This window comes from Pleurodeles waltl, chromosome 2_1 (assembly GCF_031143425.1).
Source record: "Pleurodeles waltl isolate 20211129_DDA chromosome 2_1, aPleWal1.hap1.20221129, whole genome shotgun sequence".
In the NCBI taxonomy this organism is placed as follows: domain Eukaryota; kingdom Metazoa; phylum Chordata; class Amphibia; order Caudata; family Salamandridae; genus Pleurodeles; species Pleurodeles waltl.
In genome coordinates, this window is record NC_090438.1 from 182498739 (window position 1) to 182518724 (window position 19986).

Consider the following 19986-nt stretch of genomic DNA (forward strand, 5'->3'; position numbering starts at 1 on the left):
GCCCCGCCCCTGCTCGCAGCCTGGAAACAGGGGATGGACCCATGCCTGGGGCTGGAGGTGTTTGTGTATAAATCCCTGGGCTGCCCGCAAAAACATCATAAGATCTAGCAGCGATTGGATGATTACAGGGGAATTCTTCTGGAACCAATACACCCCCATCGTTCTGGGACCGACGATAACATTTAACCCTAAGTTTGAGAGATGGAGGTGGGATTCCCGAGCTTTGATGATCAAGCATTGGTTGATGAGGGGATGGTTTAAGGGATGGGGAATGGGGAGGGGTGAGCGGCGCAATTTGTATTTCTAACTGTTCTTCCTTTATGTTCTTTGATATCTACACATGCTTGAAATTATCATTGACTCGTGTCAGGACCTTCTGGATCTCTTTATGGCTTATATGTGTATAAAAACCTAATAAAATCGGTTTTTAAAAAATAAGAGTCTCCAAAGGCTTGCTGGCTTGCCCTCTATTCTTCAGCAGCCTCAGGGGCATCAAAGAGTGCTTGCAACTCTCCTAGTGCTGCTGGACTCTGCCATCCTTGTGTCCTACCCTTGCCTGAGGTGCCCCCTCCAGTCCTGGGCCTCTGAAGTGGGTTCTGCAGCTGCAAAATGAAAAAAGTGATGCATTACCCTTTGTACGGTGAAAATGTGATGTTTTGCCTCAAGGAAACAATGCATCACATCTACAGCTACAAGCTAAAGAATCAGTGCATCGCTCTGAGTGCAGCATCGCATCCCCATTGACGCAGTGGCTACCCAATGACAATGCTCTGCGTAGCCTGCTGATGATGCATCGCTTCCACTTTCACGTAGCCTGATGACGACGCATCAACAGAGTGCAGCAGAAATATCGACACATCAACTTTCTCCCCCATCAATGCATTGCTCCAATGAAGGCACTTTTCAGCAGTGTCTGCGTGGGTTCTGTAGCCAGCCTACCTTCCATCACGGTCGGCTTGACTTTTGGATTTGCACCAGTCCCATGTGACCTCAAGTAACCTTTCTATCTTCCATAGGCTTCCATGCACTGTTTTCACATTTAGGGGCTCATAATTACCGCCATCTGCACATGGCGTCCAGACCGCCATATAATAATGCAGCCGAAACCCCATGGCGGAAAACACGGCCAACGGTAAGGCTGGCTGTGGCGCTGTTTTCCTATCCGCCAGGGCAGCGCTTCAAGCAGCGCTGCCCTTCGGAAAATGTACCCTGTTTCCCCCAGCCTTTCCCTGGCGGGTTCCCCCGCCAGGGAAAGGCTGGTGGAAGGGGTGCTCTGGCGCCCCCCTGGGGGCCCCTGCACTGCTCATGCACTTGGCATGGGCAGTGCAGGGCCCCCCATGTAGTGCCCGTCACGCATGTCACGTCACTGCTGCACCGTCCACACAGCAGCATTAACGGCGGCTCTGTGTGAAGCCGCCGGCAATGTCCCCGGCCGTGCATTTTGCTGGGCCAGCGGGCGGAAACAATGCTTCCGCCCGCCGGCCCAGCAGAATGTTCTTAATGCGGCCAGCGAGGTGCCAGGGGGCTGGCGGTCAGTGAAATGACCGCCAGCATGAACACGGCGGTCAACACCGCCGTGTTCATAATGACCCCCTTAATCTTTAAAAGTTCATATCTCGATGAATTGGATTTTTGTTGTTTTGATCTTGTTTTAATCAGATAAATATTATTTTCTAACCTGGTGTTGAGTCTTTTTGTGGTGTCTTTAACTGTATTACTATAATTAAGTGTTGTACAAATACTTTACACATTGCCTTTTAAGCTAAGCCTGACTGCTTTGTGCCAATCTACCAGGGGGTGAGCACAGGTTAATTTAGGGTGGGTATCTGACTTACCCTGACTAGGATTATGGTCCCTACTTGGACAGGATGCATACCTCTGTCAGCTAGAGACCCAATTTCTAACACAAACTATTAATTCACTTTTAACCTTTGTTTTTTTGGGTAACTTTTTAAGATGAAGTAAAGTTGTATTTATTACTATTCGTAACCATGCCAACCTCCCACTGTACACAGCTTTTGGCTGTGCAAGGCATGAGTTTGGCCGCAGGGCCAGGCGTACAACCAGGACATGCAATAACCCTCTATGCATCTAGCCAACCGAACGCTGTGGAGGGGTGGGGGCTCAAGGCCTGGTCTTCTTTTTGTAATTGTTTTCCTGATCCTGTGGGACTGTTTCTGTGGAAGAGGGGCATGCTGGCATTGCGGCACCCCAAAAAAGCAAACTTTTTAAAAATTTGACCCAGAGAGGGCATCCCTCTGAGAGCCCCCCTCCACAAGGTCCAGTGTACCCATACTTTGCCCCATATACCTTATTTTCTTTTAAGGACACAGGGATGACTCTCTGAGTCCTGTAATGGCAACAATAACACACCATTTCATGCTGCGGCCAGAAACTCAAAGGGGGAGTCCTGCGGGACTCGCAGTAGCTTCTTACTCCCATGGAATCAAGTCCTCCTTCATTCATAATCTTAGGAGTCCTGTCAGTGAAAAAGCTCTGCAGAATCGGTGGGTGGCACCCGGAAACAATGAAATACTTTCCATATTTTACAGTTGCTTGTGAAATATGGGTATCCCACAGGATATGTAGTCACACTACTCGGATTCCTTGCAACCAATGACCAGCGGAACCACCAGAATATTATTCAGCTGCATCAATTCATCTTCTTTTAAAAGTAGAAATGTTATCATACTTTGGCAGAACAATCATAAAACTAACCACAGCCGACGAGTTTTGGCATGACGCCTTCAACCAGGCCTATGCGTCCTCTGTGACAGGCGCCATTATAACATCGCCCTTCCCCCATTTCTTCAGCCCAGAACACTAGACAACCAACCCATATCATTGCATGGCTAAATTTGTCCTTCATTTTGTTGCCAGACACACAGCCCCTTCAATATTATTTGTACACCAGAGTGTTACATAAACCCATTTAAAGTGACATGCACATCTTGAAATAAAATAACATTTCAAACATCCTATGAACATTCCTGAGATCAAAAACGAATTCATATGTATACACATTTTCAATTGTCCAGAGATCAGAACATGTGTTCCTAAAGGAAAAACGTCTCATCAACAATTTTTAACAATCACATGATATTTCTCTTTCCCTAACCATTGGGACCCAACCTGTCCACTCCATTTTCTCATATAATATTGAAGTATACAGCTAAACACCCCAAAATCTTTTCAAATGTGTATACTCCATACATTAATACATCATGAATCATCCAATACATCATTCTATTTACTTAATCGCTAGTGGGTAGTTATAGTTAGGACCTAGTTTCCATAGGAAAAGAGTTTTTTTTTTGCCAATAACTTTGACGCCGTTTGAAGGATCTTCACAACACTTTCAAAACTAGAATGACAGTCAGTTCAGCTGCAGTGTTGAAAGTTTTTGGGACGATTCATCAAGCAGGGGGCGAGAAAAAGGCAGAGGTTCCAAAGCGCATTTTCCACATGCATTTACCCATATGGTCTTTAGACATAACTTCAGCCCGAACAGCTGAACGGAATTACACCAAATTTGGCAGGAAGCTAGATCTTGGTGCTTTTTGTTATTTGGTTGAAATCCGTTCAGTAGTTTTGGAGTTAATAAAGGAAAAAAGATATAGATATCTGGGCGGAACCTAAAAACAGATTTCATGGTGAGACCTGATAGGCTGTCAGCACTTCAACCAGGGAGTGCTGGGAGCCGTCTTGGGACCAATATGCATGATATCACCCACTGAAATGCATTGTAGTGAACGGCAGATTTTGAGGATAACAAAAAGGAGAAGGGGTGATAACAGATGTTAGTTAGAGTATAAATCATTTGTTGATGGTACTATAGTAATTTTAGGAATTGTCATGTGTTCTAAGGTGATTTTACCCTGTGAAACGGCCTTCTGTCGGGATTTTTATGAATTATGTTGGATAAAAACTGTTTTCTCATGATTCTCCCATAGAAGTTATAGGAGGTGCTCCAAAAGCTAAAATGAGAGCATATTTCCTGTAATTCCACGTCAGGACCGGAGGCAAGGATTATGCATTTCTACTTCACTTTATTTAATCAGGAAGTTCAAAGGTTATCATAAACAAAAAGCACAACACTAAATATCCCATGGATTATAACAACGGTATCCATGGCAACCTCTATCCAATCCTGGTCCAGTCCAACAGTCTATATATATTAACTGCTCCCCGAGTCCTTCCTCGACTTCACTGTGGGGGGCTAAATTCAAGCCCCATCAGTCTGATTTGGTATCATATTCTACGGGAAAAACACATTTATGTTGAATCCGTCCTCTTCCTGTTATCATACATGAGAAAAATACTTATAACCCATAACATTATGAAACACCATCTGTAAAGTGAGATCACCTTTCCACCAACATGACAAATTCAAAGCATCATCAATGTTCATCTACCAGTTGAAGACATTAACAACATATTTTTTGCTCATCATATATATGTGGAAAACCATTACTACCTCTAAATAACTACCCTTACTCATTGCCATCCAAAAGAGTGGGAGATACATCTCTAATATGTTAGGTGGGCTAATCCTCGCATCTGTGTCCTTAATTGGACTATACTGTCAGATTAACAGCGTTTGTAAAAGCAGAGCACACGATTGGACCATGGTGTCTTTTGTGTTTTGTCCCCTGGTAATCTTCTAATGGAAGTGATATATTTTGTTGGGGGAAAGTGACATTGGGAGGAGAACCTAAATGCAAACATGAAAAGATTACAGAGTGTCACATCCTCGTTATACAAAACCCCACAGCAACTCTGAAGGATGGTGCTGTCCTTTTTTATACTGCAGCCCATGCCCTAGCCCCTTCTCCAGCTCTTTGTTTATCTTTATTTCACAATCACCCTACAAACCTAGCATCTCTTCTATACCACCTCTCTCCACGCATTGTAACCTTTCATGGTCAAATTTTGCTACTCCTCTGCAACTCTTCATAGGGGCATTTTTCCACAGCCCCTGCATTCCTTCGTTGTTCTCAACAGGATTGCAACAAGCCTCCATAACTTCTCCACAGCCCCTGCATCTCATCAGTCACCTTTCTCTACAGCCTCTGCATCTCTTCACTCTCCCATCATTCCATCATTAGGATTTTTATAATTTCTTCTTGCCCTATCTGTGTACAGACCCTATCTCTTCACTGGTACAACTATCCACAGCTCACATATTTATATATAAAAGAGAGAAACACAGAGAGAAAACTGTGGAAAAATGAGACATCAGGCCTTATTTCGAGTTTGGCAGACTATGTACTCTGCAACAAATGTGGTGGAGTACCCTGCCCACCAAACTACTCGATTGTCCCCTCTATATCGTGTTGGCCAAACTATAATGTTTCTGTTAACAGAGCCTCAACTGGCTCCACCATCAGAAACCTTAGCTTGATGGATGGTCCCTTACACATCAGGTCATCAGTCCAAGCACCTCAGTCCATCCACCATATTTAGGGTGAACCTCTACAAACCTTTTTCCTGTTCAGGACCAGTTCTGAATACAAAAACACAGAAATCACCCCCACACTCTGGGAAAAAATGTCCACTGTGTCAGACACAGTGGGCATTTGTTTGCTTTTTAAGAAACAAATCTGTACAGGAGCATTGAACATGGCACTTGTATAGCAAACCTACATTGCATCAATGGAGCTGCCTTGTGGCAGCTGCACTAAAGGCACAGAGCACTCTACCAGGCAGATGGAGATATTTAAATATGGTGAGCTGTAGTCTACCAGTGAATGGAGCACGTGCCTCCACTGCCCTGGCAGAACTGTGTTAAGCCCACCAGGGTCTAAACAGCCCAATGCATTCTGGGGTATTCATCTTGTTAAGTCTCTACTTAACTAATTAGATTAATGAAGTAAAACTAATTGATATTTAGGTGTAAAGTTCAAGACTGGATACAGTGTCCATAATGACCAGGTTTGAGGTGTTCACCCTATGAGTTGTTTAATCCTGGCTTAGGTGTTTATCCCAATTGTGTGCTCTTGGGCAATAACTTTTTGAACATATTCCTCTGCTCCCTTTTAGCAAAAACTGTGCATATTTACATTCCATTATAAAAAGCTACTAGCAACAGTCTGTTACAAAAATGGACGGGACACTACCTGGAAGAGAGGAACACTGCCCAGTCTCCTGGTATATCTACCAAAATGCAAAATGAGGGTGAATGTATGGCCTTTGGAACAAACAGACGAGTGTTGTTTCAAGTCTTCTACTTCAACAAATTGTCTGAGCCTATGAAAATCATACTCTCCCTGTGTCTTTGTCCACTAATTTTATATGTGAGTGTGAGGAAATAAGGTCTATTATATGAGGGGAATGGGGGACCTCTCCATGTAATAAACTCACAAGCCTGTCTTGGGTCCACTCAAGACAGGCTGTAAAACCTTAGCTCAACGCTGGGGAGCTGTGAGCCATTAGGCTTTAACAAAGGAACAAGAGCGAAGCATTTAGAAGTACCAAAACAATTGAATGAGAAATAAATGTGATACAAAGGAAATCCAGCACCAATTCATAAAAATAGATATTATTTTTATGAATTTTTAGACACGAAAATTAACAAAATCCACAGAAGGGTTCCTGAGATATAAATTAAGCAAATCGTAAATCACAGCTTTTTACTCAAACTGCAAACAAGCTGTGGCAAGTACTGTGGTTAGTGTTCAGGTACTGTGGCCTGCTTTCTGTGACCAACTACGGCATGGAGTAAGTCAGAGGGGCCAGTAAGGCTTAGTAGGACCTTTATCTTGTAGTCAAAGTAGTCGCCTGTCCAGTTCCAGACTCTATGGGCAAATTGCCAATGGAATGGTCCTGATGCAAGACATACAGTATGCTGAAGATGCTGAGGATGCTGATCGAGTCGAAGGGAGTTCCTCCTGAAGCCACCCCTTAGTCCACAAGCACAGTGGAGTGTTTTTGGCCACAGAGGTCAGTGTCCTTTAAAGACCAGGTGAAGTCCGGACACAAAAAACAGTTGCCACAAGTCTACTGGTCTCCAGTCACAGTGAAACCAGTAGCTCCCTTTAACTGCAACTGGTGTCAGTTGTGGGCGACCAAACTGCACTTTGATAACTCTCATTGATACAGCAGACGTGGGTGCAACTTTTGAGTGTTGAGGCTCGCTTTCCTGGGCTACATTTCGGCGGACAGCTGTGAATAAATGATGATGGCTACCAAGGCACCATGGCAGATTCTTAAGCTTTTTTGGCCCCAAAGCTGTAACAGGTAGTTCGCCAACTGACTCTTGGAGTTGTCCTTTTCTGCCTGGGGCATAAGGGTTTTTTCCTTGAGCAGGGCAACACAGGCACAGTTCCCTTTTTGCTAGTCAAGGAGTAGCAGGTGTGGTCCGGTCTTTGGCACAGCCTTTGTCAGCCAGTCCTTCTTCTGCTCTTTCTCCAGCACAGATATGATCTGAGGTCTAGGTTACAGTGGTGCCACATTTATGCCAATAACTTGCCCTCTGAGGATGTGATGATAACTAGCCAATGGGCTACCATGTCCCTCCTGTCTGATGATGATGTCCTACAATGTGTTGCATCCAGCTATGCCAGAGTGCAATATTCTGCCCACTCCCAAGTTGGCAGAACCCTTCTCTTGGTGTGTAGAGCTTGGTAGCCCACTTTAGAGGTGTGGGTATCTGGGGACTACGGGATCACGGGAGAAACGCTTGCCTACTGTTTTCCCCTCTCTGACCCCAATGTCAACCTGTCTACCAGGAGAGGGGCTTGGCTAGGCTGACCAGCAAGATGGCCGTCACTGTGTGAGGCTCTGCTGGACCGGGGGCCTAATTCCTGCATTTCTCCCTGGGAGCGGCCATTTGGGTACTAAGCTTGGCAGGAGCGTGCCCCGTCGGCTGTGTAGAGGCTGTGAGCCGCCTCTGCGGGGGCTCGGGACGTCCGGTGGTGCTGGATATGCCTGGAGGCGAGAGCTGGGCCTGCGGCGCGGGAGATGCGCTCGGGCCTCAGAGGTGTGGTGGAGGCCTCGGCTTCCTTTCTGGTGGCCCCTGCTGGCTGGGCAGTACTGGAGGCAGACTTGTGGGTGGAGTGCGGCAACGGAATGCGGTTGTTCTCCCCTGAGGCCCGGTCGGCGGTTGGGGCGGACCGCGGGCTTCTGGTGGTGGCGGGGACTGCTCCATGTTGGTGCTAGCCCCCCCCTGTCCACATAATAGAGTCAGGACGAGTGTGGCCTGACTGGCTGCCACCGGGGACTGCATGATTGTGCCGCTTGGACTGCGGCAGGCATTTTGACTCCCCCCACCCATGGAAATGGACCTGGCTGCGTGAGAGGTGCGCGTGGGCCTGGCTGACTGCAGCCTCGAGCTGCTAATGTCTCCTGCTGCACACACTGCTGTGAACCCTGTGGCCTGGATCTGGGGTCTGATGGTGGCCTATGGGTTTAACTGACAGGCAACTTACTCTCCTCCAGGTTTGAGGCACCATAGGCTGTTAGGTCGGATCGCGTCCTCCTGGCGAGCTGGGTGGGCTGCAAGGCATGGGGGCTGCCTCCGGTGCTGTACTTTCCTGAGGCTGTCCATTCATTGGAGGAGCTGCTGCTGCCACACAGTGTAAGTCGACGTGTACCGACACCCCAGGTGTATGGAGTTGGCTGTGGTCTACCGGTGAGACCAGTGTGGTGACGTGTGGCGGAGGGCTGGACCATAGGTGTGGGCCGAGGGGCTCCGCTGACCGGCGGAGACCGGCTGATCCCAGAGATCTCTGAGCATGTGAAGTTGGCGCGTGGCTGCATTTTGGGTTGGAGGTGCGGCCTTTCTCCCTGGCTGTGACAAACTGGTGCCGCTAAAACAGAGGAGGTGACTGGTGCTGGCTGGTTGGGTGGATCTCGCCTTTTTTGGTATCTCCTTGCATCGGATTCGGCGCTGGTCTCTGGCTGCCAGTTCCACTGCGGAGCTGAAGATGGGAAAGGCCAATCAGAAATAGGTGAAGCTCACATTTGAGGGGGGTAAGAGGAAGGGCGGAGTGTCTTGCTCCCAGTCAGAGGAGACACTGGCTCAGGAGGGGCCCCGGTGACTTCTGTGAAGGCTATGTTCCTGGACCTCAAGAATAGCCTCGCTGGCATTGATGCTAAACTTGACCACCTGATGAGCAAATGGATCGCATTAAGGCTAGGGTGGATGATCACGATGCCTGGTTTGAACAACTGGAGGCGCGGACATCGGAGCTGGAGGATCAGCGCCGCAGAGACGGTGAACAATTGCTGCGCATGGAGCGAGTACTGGAAGTGATTCGTAATAAAAATGAGGACTTGGAAGCACAGTCGCGCCGCAATAACATTTGCATAGTAGGCCTCCCGGAATCGACGGACATGGGGCGGATGGAGGATTTTGTGTAGACCATGCTGTCTGACCTCTTTCCTGGAGAACTTTCCCGGTTCCTGGTGGTAGCGAGGGCTCACAGATCACTGGGCCCTCGCCCGCCGCCTGGTAAGCCGGTGCACCCTGTTATAGTGCGCTTGTTGAATTACCGGGATAGAGATACCATACTCCGGCTGGCGAGGGAACGGAGGCCGGTGATCCATAAGAACACTGAACTGAGTATATTTCCTGATTATACCCCTGGGGTGCAGGCTGCTCGTGGAGCATTCCTGCTGATTAAGAGCACTCTGAGCCAGACAGAAACTAGATACTCTCTAATTTACCCTGCAAAGTTGAGAGTGCAGCATGGGGGCAAATTGCATTTCTTCACGGATCCGAAACTGGTGGCCAGATTTGCCAAAACTGTTAAAAAAAAGGCATCATCTGGGAGTCCGAGGGCCCCTGGTGCAGAGAAAGATGCCCTAAGTGACAATGACTAATGGTACGTGCCGATGGTGGTTGGAGCTGTCTCTTTGGAGATTATGTGGAGGGTGCCATGTCACTGTGATACTTGTTTATATTGGCTGCTCTGTTGTTTAATTAGTTAGCGGGTCCCCTTGCCCCCCCGTCCCGTTCAGGATGGTGGTTTGGATGGCCTGGCTCACGCCCCTTGGATAAGTCCTCTAACAATCTACATTGTTGTATTCTGGGTTGTTGAATTGAGGGTGGGAAGGATTACTGCTTCGACCCGTTTGGGGGGTCAGCGTGGGTGGGGAGGTAACACGTTGGCTATGGTCTACTTCTTCTATTCTTTTCTCTCTTTCCTTACCTTTCTACATATATACGGTAGGCACCTATACTGAGATGCTGTGGATGGGTGGTTCGTTTGTCCGGCTATTGCGATGGTACGTGGAGACGTGACGACGGTGCGTTGTCTTACTTGGAATGTGCGTGGACTGAATGATGGGCGTAAGGTGCGGCTGCTGTCAGCTTATGTGAAGCATCATGGAATTGATATTTGCATGCTGCAGGAGACCCATTTAGTTGCAGCGACTGAGAATCGGCTGAAAGCTGGCTGGATCGGAGAATATCATGGAGCTGTGTTTTCACGCTATGCGAGAGGGGTAGCAATTCTGTTTCGGAGGGGCTGCAGTGGCGTACCCAGAGGGTAATTGTGGACCCTAAGGGCCGCTATGTTATGATGAGTGGCACCTTATTGCATAGAACTTGCAGACTTGTCTCGATTTATGGTCCTAAAACTGATGACCCTGAATTTTTCAGGGAGGTGTGGTGACTAATTGAATCATTGGGGAATGGGCCCTTGATATGGGGAGGGGACTTTAATGTGATCTTGGACCCGGCGGTGGACCGTGAAAGCTTGGCCAGGTTGTAGCACGTTGCGGCTGCCAGGGCCCTGTCCTCTGTAATGGCTGAGGGTGCTCTGGTGGACATATGCAGGGCAAAGCACGGGACCGCCAGGGAGGGCACCTGTGTTAACTATGTACATAACAGCTGGTCCCGTATTGATAGATGGCTGGGTACAAGGGATGTGGAACTCTGGACGCAGTCGGTCGAGCATATGGCGCGCACCTTGTCAGATCACTCGCCAGTTCTGTTGGAGCTGACGGTACCCGAGGGTCCTGGACGAGCATTCATGTGGCGCCTGCCACATGGTGCACTACGCGATCAGGTGTTTCAAGAGGAGGTTCGCGAGGCTATCACTCACTAACTAGAATTGTTGATCGGTGAACTCGGCTGGAAGTCTCTGGGAGGCTTTTAAGGTGGTGATTCGTAGTATATGCCTCTCAAAGCAGCTTGGCGTGTTGAGAATGTTGCGGCGTGATCTGGCAGACCAGGAGGCAAAGCTTATTGAAATGGAAAAACGTCTAGTTGTGGACTGGTCTGGGGATATATTGGCAGCTCTGAGAGGCACCATGTCGCAATATGAGGAGGCGGCGCTGCGTGAGATCTGCTTTTTGGGGAAACATGCCAGGGCGAGGAGATACGGGGAGGGTGGGAGGGCAGGCCGTATGCTGGCAAACGTGCTGCGTAAGCCTTGGGCCAGTAACTATATTGTTAAACTGAATAGCGCATCCGGCGAGCGGGTTGCTGGCACTAACGGGATCATGCGCGTCCTTACTGATTTTTTTGCGCCATTATATGCGGAACCTTCTGGGTTAGACCCTGAGGTGGCACAGGACTACTTCTCTGAGATTAGTTTGCTATGGTTTGACGAATCGCACAGGTCCTATCTAGATGTCCCATTTTCTGTGGATGATGTAAAACAGGCGATTCGTAGTCTGCCCGGTGACAGGGCACCTGGACTGGACGGCCTGACTCCTTCTTTTATAAGTAATACGCTGATATTTTGCCGCCATACCTCTTGGAGGTTTACGCAGAATCACTTGAGATGGGGGGGTTTTCCTACCACATTACGTGAGGCTTTGATTGTTACAATTCTGAAGCCTGGAAAGGATCTGTGTTGTTGAGACTCTTACCGACCGCTCTCCTTGATCAATATAGATAATAACATTTTGGCTAAGATGATAGCGGCTCGATTACAGCCTTTGCTTCCGAAGCTGGTGCTACTGGATCAGTCTAGTTTTATACCGGTCAACGTCGCATAATCTCCGTACGTATTTTGCTGTAGCGAGCACAATTGCCGCTGAGGATGATGCGGCGGAAATGTTTTTAGATGCCACCAAGGCTTTTGACTCCCTGGCGTGGATGTATATGTTTGCGCTGCTAGCTCAGGTAGGAATGAGCGTGAGGTTTGTCCAACTGATTCGCTTACTGTACTCAGAACCTTCAGAACTTTCAGCTCGGGTGCGAGTCAATGGCATTATCTCTGACCCCTTTTGGGTCGCACGGGGAACTCTGCAGGGCTGCCCACTTTCTCTGTTGCTTTTTGTGATAGCGATGGAGCCACTGGCGGTGCGCCTGAGACAGCATCATAATCATAGGGGACTGGCGTTTTGCCAACGCCCAATATTAATATCCATGTACGCAGATGACACTGCTTTGTATGTTCGCGAGCTGCGGCATCATCTTAATTCTTTGCTGGATGAAATAGTGTGTTTTGGTGCCCTCTCCGGGATTACGATCAACTGGTCCAAGTTGGTAGTGATGCCTCTCACTGCTGGAACGTCGCGGTCTTCCTCCAGATACCCCATTGGATGGGCTGATGGGCCGGTAGGGTACTTGGGCGTCTAGTTGTGCAGAGATGTAGAGACACTTTGGTCTGCAAATTATGGCTAAGCCATAGCAAGGCTGGAGGACAAGGTAGAGTTGTGGCTCTCGCTTACGGGTCGTATTGCAATAGCTAAAATGGTAGTTCTGCCTAAGATTTTATATTTGTTTGTTAACATACCTCTGGTTCTCACTGCAAGCTTTTTACAGAGACTTCGGTCTACGCTAATAAGGTTGGATTGGGCTGGAGGGCAGCCCAGAATTTCATGGGAAAAGCTGACACTCCCATTTGAGTTGGGCAGCCTCGCTGCCCTGGACTTAGAGCTCTACTTCCACTGTGAGCGTATTTTTGGCTCCGCCTATTAGGTATCTACCGCACCTTGCGCCGGAAAGTGGCACGGTGTGGCCGGACGGGTTGACGCTGGTGCTCGGGAACCTGTCTCGGCCTAGGCTGTGTGGAGTGGACACGGTGACCTGTACGGCACGGGCCTGGACTGTACTGTTGCGCCGGGCTGGTGTGCGCAAGCCTTTTACCCCGGCGATGTCGGTGTTAGATGTTGCAGATGTGCAGATGTTCTGGGATGCCCGTCTGCGTGAATTTCTCCGTGAATCTAATTTAACTACCCTGGGTGACTGGCTGAGGGGCGGTTTCTTGCCTTGGAGGTGGCACTGGGAGGTGGGCGTGATACAGCGATGAATCGGTTATATGTGCTTCGCATTGGTGCAATGCTTCGCACGCACTTCCCCTGTTTCTCAGAGGCTGCGACAACATGTCAGGCGCTGTAACTGATGTATACGGTGCAATCACCTCGCAAACTTATTACTAAGCTATATACTTGTATGCAGAACGAGATGGCCGAGACCGAGATAACTGCCAGGACGCGGTGGGAGATGGACATAGGTGAGGTCATACCTGCTGAGATGTGGCATAAATGCTGTGCGCATATGAGGGTGTTGTCTCCCAATTATAGGCTGCACCTTATTCATTTTAAATTTCGAAATCGCTTATATTATACACCCCGTAGCTTGCATGGTATGGGTCTGCTTGCGGATGCTTGTTGCGCCAGATGTGGAGCCCCGGATGCAGATTTTTTACATCTGGCGTGGAGCTGGGCTGACGTGCGTGCATACTGGATTGAGGTGCTGCAGATGATTGAGACGGTGACTGGTCTTGATCTGCCCTGTGCTCCTAAACTCATGCTGCTTGGCCATGTGGAGGAGATCCCCTTGGTGCATAGGAGGCTAGTGGTACTACTGTTGCTGTTGGCTAAGCGCAGAGTTGCGATGTGCTGGGGACGTAAGCGGGACTCTCATGGCTCTGAGTGGTTGCGTGATGCCTCGTTTTGTCAAGAACAATTAATGATATATTGGGAACTGATGCCTGAAGGGTCTTGGCCTAGGGATATATGGGCTCCACTGCGCTCTTTCTTAGAGTCTGACTTATGAAGACTGAGGATGGTGAGATGCACATCCTCATGAATACAGAAGATTAGAATCCTGTCTATGGCACCCCTTTCCCTTTGCTGATACACTGGTTGATGGGTGACTGCAATGGCCTTCTGTGTCTTTTCTTTCTTTCTCCCTCTTCTTTCTCTCTTCCTGTATTCTGTTGGTTCGTGTTCTATAGCCCTCTGGTTACAGCTCGGATTTTGTTTTTTATCCTTATATTAGTATACTTTTTAGTGGATCAGCCGGGTGGCCGCAGAAGATCGACACGTGTGACTGAGTTGGGGGCAGTTTGTTCCAATTAACTGCTATCTGATATGTTGATACATATATTTGCTTTTGGCTGCCGTTCATGCATATGTAAGAAATAAGCTTTGGCCACCCTAATGGGACGGGCTGGTTCTGTTTGTTATTAAAGCTCAATAAAAGAAATAAACAAAAAAAAAACCTGTCTACCAGAACAAAAAGAGCACCCCCTCTTCTCTTCACATCTCCAGCCTCACTCTCTCTTCCTCAGTATCCTTAGCCTCTTTGCCTGACCCTCCTATCTCCTGCACACATTTCTGCTTACCTCCCACCCCTCTCTCTTCTTCAACACCCCCTCTTCGAAACACAACCTCCTTTCTCTCTATCTCAACCTTGACTGTTTCCAGCTCAACCTCTTCTGTCAGCATTACCATCAATGTTGCTGCCTACGGGGTAATACTTTTGTGTATGTACAGGAAGCTTTAACTGTCTCTGCACAAGCAGTTGTGCTCTTGTGGTTATGCATAAGTGGACTTTGTAATCCTTCTGCCCTGTTCTTGCTCTCCGCTGGCAGCTCCCAGCATTTCAAACACCAACAGGACCAAGGCTCGGATTATACAGTGTGTGTATGCAGAAGATCTAGAAAGACATGGGAGACTGCATATTTTAAAGAAATTGTAAAGGTGTTACTATTAACTGAAATTGATCCGAACGCAGTGAGTAAATTTATGTTGCTGGTGTCTTTAGAACTTCTAATCTGCTTTTATTCGCCCTCTTTGATCACAAAGCAGATAACGCATGCGTGTGTGCGCGCAGCAATGTTTGAGTTTTTCTTGAGTAAGCGTTTCCCTGGCAACATTATAATCAGGAGCACGCTGTGACGCTTATGCATTTATTTGACTCTTTGTTGCTTAGCAACATTGTAAACAGAGGCGCATCATGACACTTCTGCTACGATTAACAAGGCTGCTTAGGAAAACGGCTCCCTGTTGCAGTTACCCCCCACTTTTTGCCTGATACTGATGCAGACTTGACTAAGAAGTGTACTAAGATCCTGCTAACCAGGACCCAGAACCAGTGTTCTTTCACTAAAAATGTACCATTGTTTCCACAATTGGCACACCTCTGGCACACAGATAAGCCCCTTGTTAAAGGTACCAGTGGTACCAAGGGCCCTGGGACCAGGGAAGGTCCCTAAGGGCTGCAGCATGTGTTGTGCCACCGTAAGGGACCCCTCACCTAACACATGCACACTGCCATTGCAGATGGTGTGTGTTGGTGGGGAGAAAAAGGCAAAGTCGACATGGCATCCCCCCTTAGGATTCCATGCACACAAAATATTGCCTGTGGCATAGGTAAGTCACCCCTCTAGCAGGCCTTAAAGCCCTAAGGCAGGGTGCACTATACCCCAGGTGAGGGCACCCTGAGCAATACGCCCCTACAGTGTCTGAGATCATTCTTAGACATTGTAAGTACAGTGTGGCCATATTAAGTATATGGTCTGGGAGTTTGTCAAAACGAACTCCACAGTTCCATAATGGCTACACTGAACACTGGTAAGTTTGGTATCAAACTTCTCAGAATAATCAACCCACACTGATGCCAATGCTGGATTTATTACAAAATGCACACAGAGGGCATCTTAGAGATGCCCCCTGTATTTTACCCAATCCTTCAGTGCAGGACTGACTGGTCTGTGTCAGCCTGCGACTGAGATGGGTTTCTGACCACATAGGGTGAGAGCCTTTGTGCTCTCTGAGGCCAGAAACAAAGCCTGCACTGGGTGGATGTGCTTCACACCTCCCCCCTGCAGGAACTGTAACACCTAGCAGTGAACCTCAAAGGCTCAGACTTCGTGTTACAATGCCTCAGGGCAGTCCAGCTAGTGGAGATGCCCGCCCCCTGGACACAGAACCCACTTTTGGCAGCAAGTCCAGAGGAGATAATGAGAAAAACAAGGAGGAGTCACCCACCAGTCAGGACAGCCCCTTCGGTGTCCTGAGCTGATGTGACCCCTGCCATAAGATATCCTCAACTTGGTTTTGTAGGATTCCCCCAATAGGAATAGGGATGTAACCCCCTCCCCTCAGGGAGGAGGCACACAGAGGTTGTAGCCACCCTCCAGGACAGTAGCCATTGGCTACTACCCTCCAGACCTAAACATACCCCTAAATTCAGTATTTAGGGGTGACCCTGAACCCAGGAAATCAGATTCCTGCAACCTTCAACAAGAAGGACTGCTGACCTGAAAGCCCCTCAGAGACAAAAGGAGACAACAACTGACTTGGCCCCAGCCCTACCGGCCAGTATCCATACTCAGAGAAGCTGCACAGCGACGCATCCAGCGGGACAAGCGACCTCTGAGGACTCAGAGGACTGACCTGCACCTAAAGGACCAAGAACCTCCCGAGGACAGCGGCTCTGTCTAGAAACAGCAACCAAACAGCAACTTTAAAGAGACTCTCACTTCCCGCCAGAAGCGTGAGTCTTCCCACTCTGCACCCGACACCCCTGGATCGAGTTTGGAGAAACCAGCACTGCAGAGAGGACTCCCAGGTGACTCCAACGATGTGGACACCCTGAGTCGACCTCCCTGCACCCCCACAGCGACGCCTGCAGAGAGGATCCCAAGGCTCCCCCTGACCGCGACTGCCTGGTAATAAAGGAACCCGACGCCTGGACCAAGCACTGCACCCGCATTCCCCAGAACCGAGAGGAACCACCTACCAGTGCAGAAGTGACCAGCAGGTGGCCCTCATCATAGCCCTGTCAGTGGCTAGCCCGAGAAACCACCCTGTGCCCTGCCTGCATCGGCGGAGTGACCCCCGGGTCCCTCCATTGTTTTCTCCGGCAAACCCGACACCTACTTTGCACACTGCACCTGGCCGGCCCTCTGCCGCTGGGTTGTGTTTTGTGTGCTTGTGTGTCCCCCCCCCAGTGCTCTACAAAACTCCCCTGCTCAGCTCCCCGAGAACGCAGGTACTTACCTGCTAGTAGACTGGAACCGGAGCACCCCTGTTCTCCATAGGCGCCTATGTGTTTTGGGCCCTCCTTTGACCTCTGTACCTGACAGGCCCTGTGTTGCTGGTGCTGTGGCTTTTGGGTTGCCTTGAACCCCCAACGGTGGGCTTACCTGAGAAACTAACCATTACTTACCTCGCCCAAGAACTGTTGATTTTTGCAGTGTCCACTTTTAAAATAGCTTACTGCATTTTAACCAAAACCGTGTGTACTACTGTTTTAAATCAAAGTTCTATATTTGCTGTGTGAAGTACCTTGCATTTTATGAATGTTGTGGTTCTAAAAATAAATTAAGAAAATATATTTTTCTATAAAAAACCTATTGGCCTGGAGTTATGTCTTTGAGTGTGTGTTCCTCATTTATTCCCTGTGTGTGTACAACAAATGCTTAACACTACCTTCTGATAAGCCTACTGCTCGACCACACTACCACAAAATAGAGCATTAGTATTATCTAATTTTGCCACTATCAACCTCTAAGGGGAACCCTTGGACTCTGTGCAAACTATCTCTCACTTTGACATAGTATATGCAGAGCCAACTTCCTACAGCCGCTCTTTGTTACTTAGCAAGATTGTAAACTGAGGCACCCTGTGACGCTTCTGCTACAATTAACAAAGCCGCTACAGCATTCGTTTGACGTTTCTTCAGTGTTTTCCATACAGCGTGTCCCTGAGTTAAAGACGTATGGGCTGAAAATTTACACTGTTCCCTTTCGCTACAGTATTTCCCAGGAAATATATCGTTTGGCATTTCAACAGCGTTTTTCTCTCCTAGCACCACTACATCTTAAACCTTTCAGAGAAACAATTAATTTACTTATTGCCTGCATCATCAGTGACAGGCACACCATTGTATCTTTGTATATAATTATTACAAAATTGAAATCCAAGTGCATAGATAAATAAAAAGTGCATATATATATAATTGAAGCAAAAAGGTTATAAAAATGGCTTCATCGCAAACGATTCAACATCAATTTATTCAACCTCCACCTTTTCTGCAATTATCTGGGAAACCACCAATAAAATGGAGACAGTGGTTTAAACTATTTCAGAACTATTTGATTGCAGTAGATACAACTAAATTTTCTTCAGCAAGAAAATTAGCTTTATTATATGGTGGTTTGGGACAGGCGTCTCAAGAAGTCTTTCATAATTTACCTGCAGTGACTACCATAACAGGGCAAGCAGGAGATAATGCTGCAGAATTCGATCAATGAGACAAAGCTATTGAAAGGCTTAGTAAACATTATTGTGATGAACCTAGTATTTTGCTTGAAAGACATACATTTGCAAAAAAGAAACAGAATGCGGATGAAAGTGTTGAAGAGTACATTTATGCTCTAAGAATTTTGTCTGTTACATGTGAATTTGGGGCAAATATTGACACGGCTATTCGTGATCAATTTGTTTTGAACTGTTATTCATGCAAAACTCAGGAAAGATTATTAGCATGTAGAAACCCAATCGATTTAGCCAAAGGCATTGAACGCTCAGTGGTTTCTTCCAAAGCTCTAAATGTAGAGGTTCCAGTAAGCCTATTAAACAATCAAATGAGAACCATCGAATAATCTACACAAATGTTGTTTGCAGTTAATATGAATGATAAAACAAGAAAGACATTTGCAAAAAGACAAGCTATGCAATGTTTTAAATGTGGATCAAAGAATCATATTGCTAACAATCCTATTTGTCCAGCGCTAACAAAGCGTTGAATGTTATGTAAAAAAGTTGGGCATTTTCAAGTAGTGTGTAAAACGAATAAGACTAATGTCAAAGTGAACGGTGTAGAGTTGAATGATAATGGTTTCGAAACCAAGGAAAACGTACTCCTAACTGTGGAATGTAATTCAGTCACAGATACTGACAGTATTAAAGGACCTGTAATGGATGCAAACATTAATAATATTACAACACAAGTCATGGCTGATTCGGGTTCCCCTATAAATATTTTAAGAGATTCTACATTTTTAGATATGTACGGAGGTAATATTCAATTAATGCCCACTGACAATAATCCGAAGGCATTTGGTGAGAAAGAAATTGAGATGATTGGGTATTTTCTAGCTGATATAGAATGTTTGGGAAGGAGCACAAATTCCAAAGTATATGTTGCTGTCAAAGGGAAAAATATTGTTGGGTGGAAAGACTTAGCCAAAATGGGTTTAGCCAAAATGGGTTTATATTTAGTCCCTGGATCTGAGAACCCGATTGGAGTAGGCAAATGTGAAATAAGTAATGATCATATTAAAGCATAGATAATTAGTGTAAACTCCATTTCTCAAGACGTTGAGGTTATTTGTAAGAAATTTTAAAATGCTTTTCAGGAGAAAATTGGTCTGGTTAAAGGATTTGAACATCATATTAAACTTAAATCTGATGCTCTCCCTGTTATTCAAAAAGTACGGAACGTACCTCTTAACGTGAGAGAGGATTTGAAGAGAACATTGAAAGATTTGTGTTCGCAAGGTATTATTAAACCAACCGAATCTCCTCAAAGGGTTTCTCCAATCGTTGCAGCTAAAAAAAAAAAATGGTGAACTCAGATTATGTGCTGATTTACACACAGTAAAAAATAACATTCTAGTGGACTACCATCCCATGCCCAAAATTCAAGAGTTGTTGGCAAAACTTAGGCAGAGCAGAAGTCTTTTCTTTGTTAGATCTAAACAAAATTTTAGAGAATGTTTTTAAAACATTGTCTGATGTTGGAATGACAGTAAGACAGAGTAAATGTAAGTTTGGTGTAAAACATCT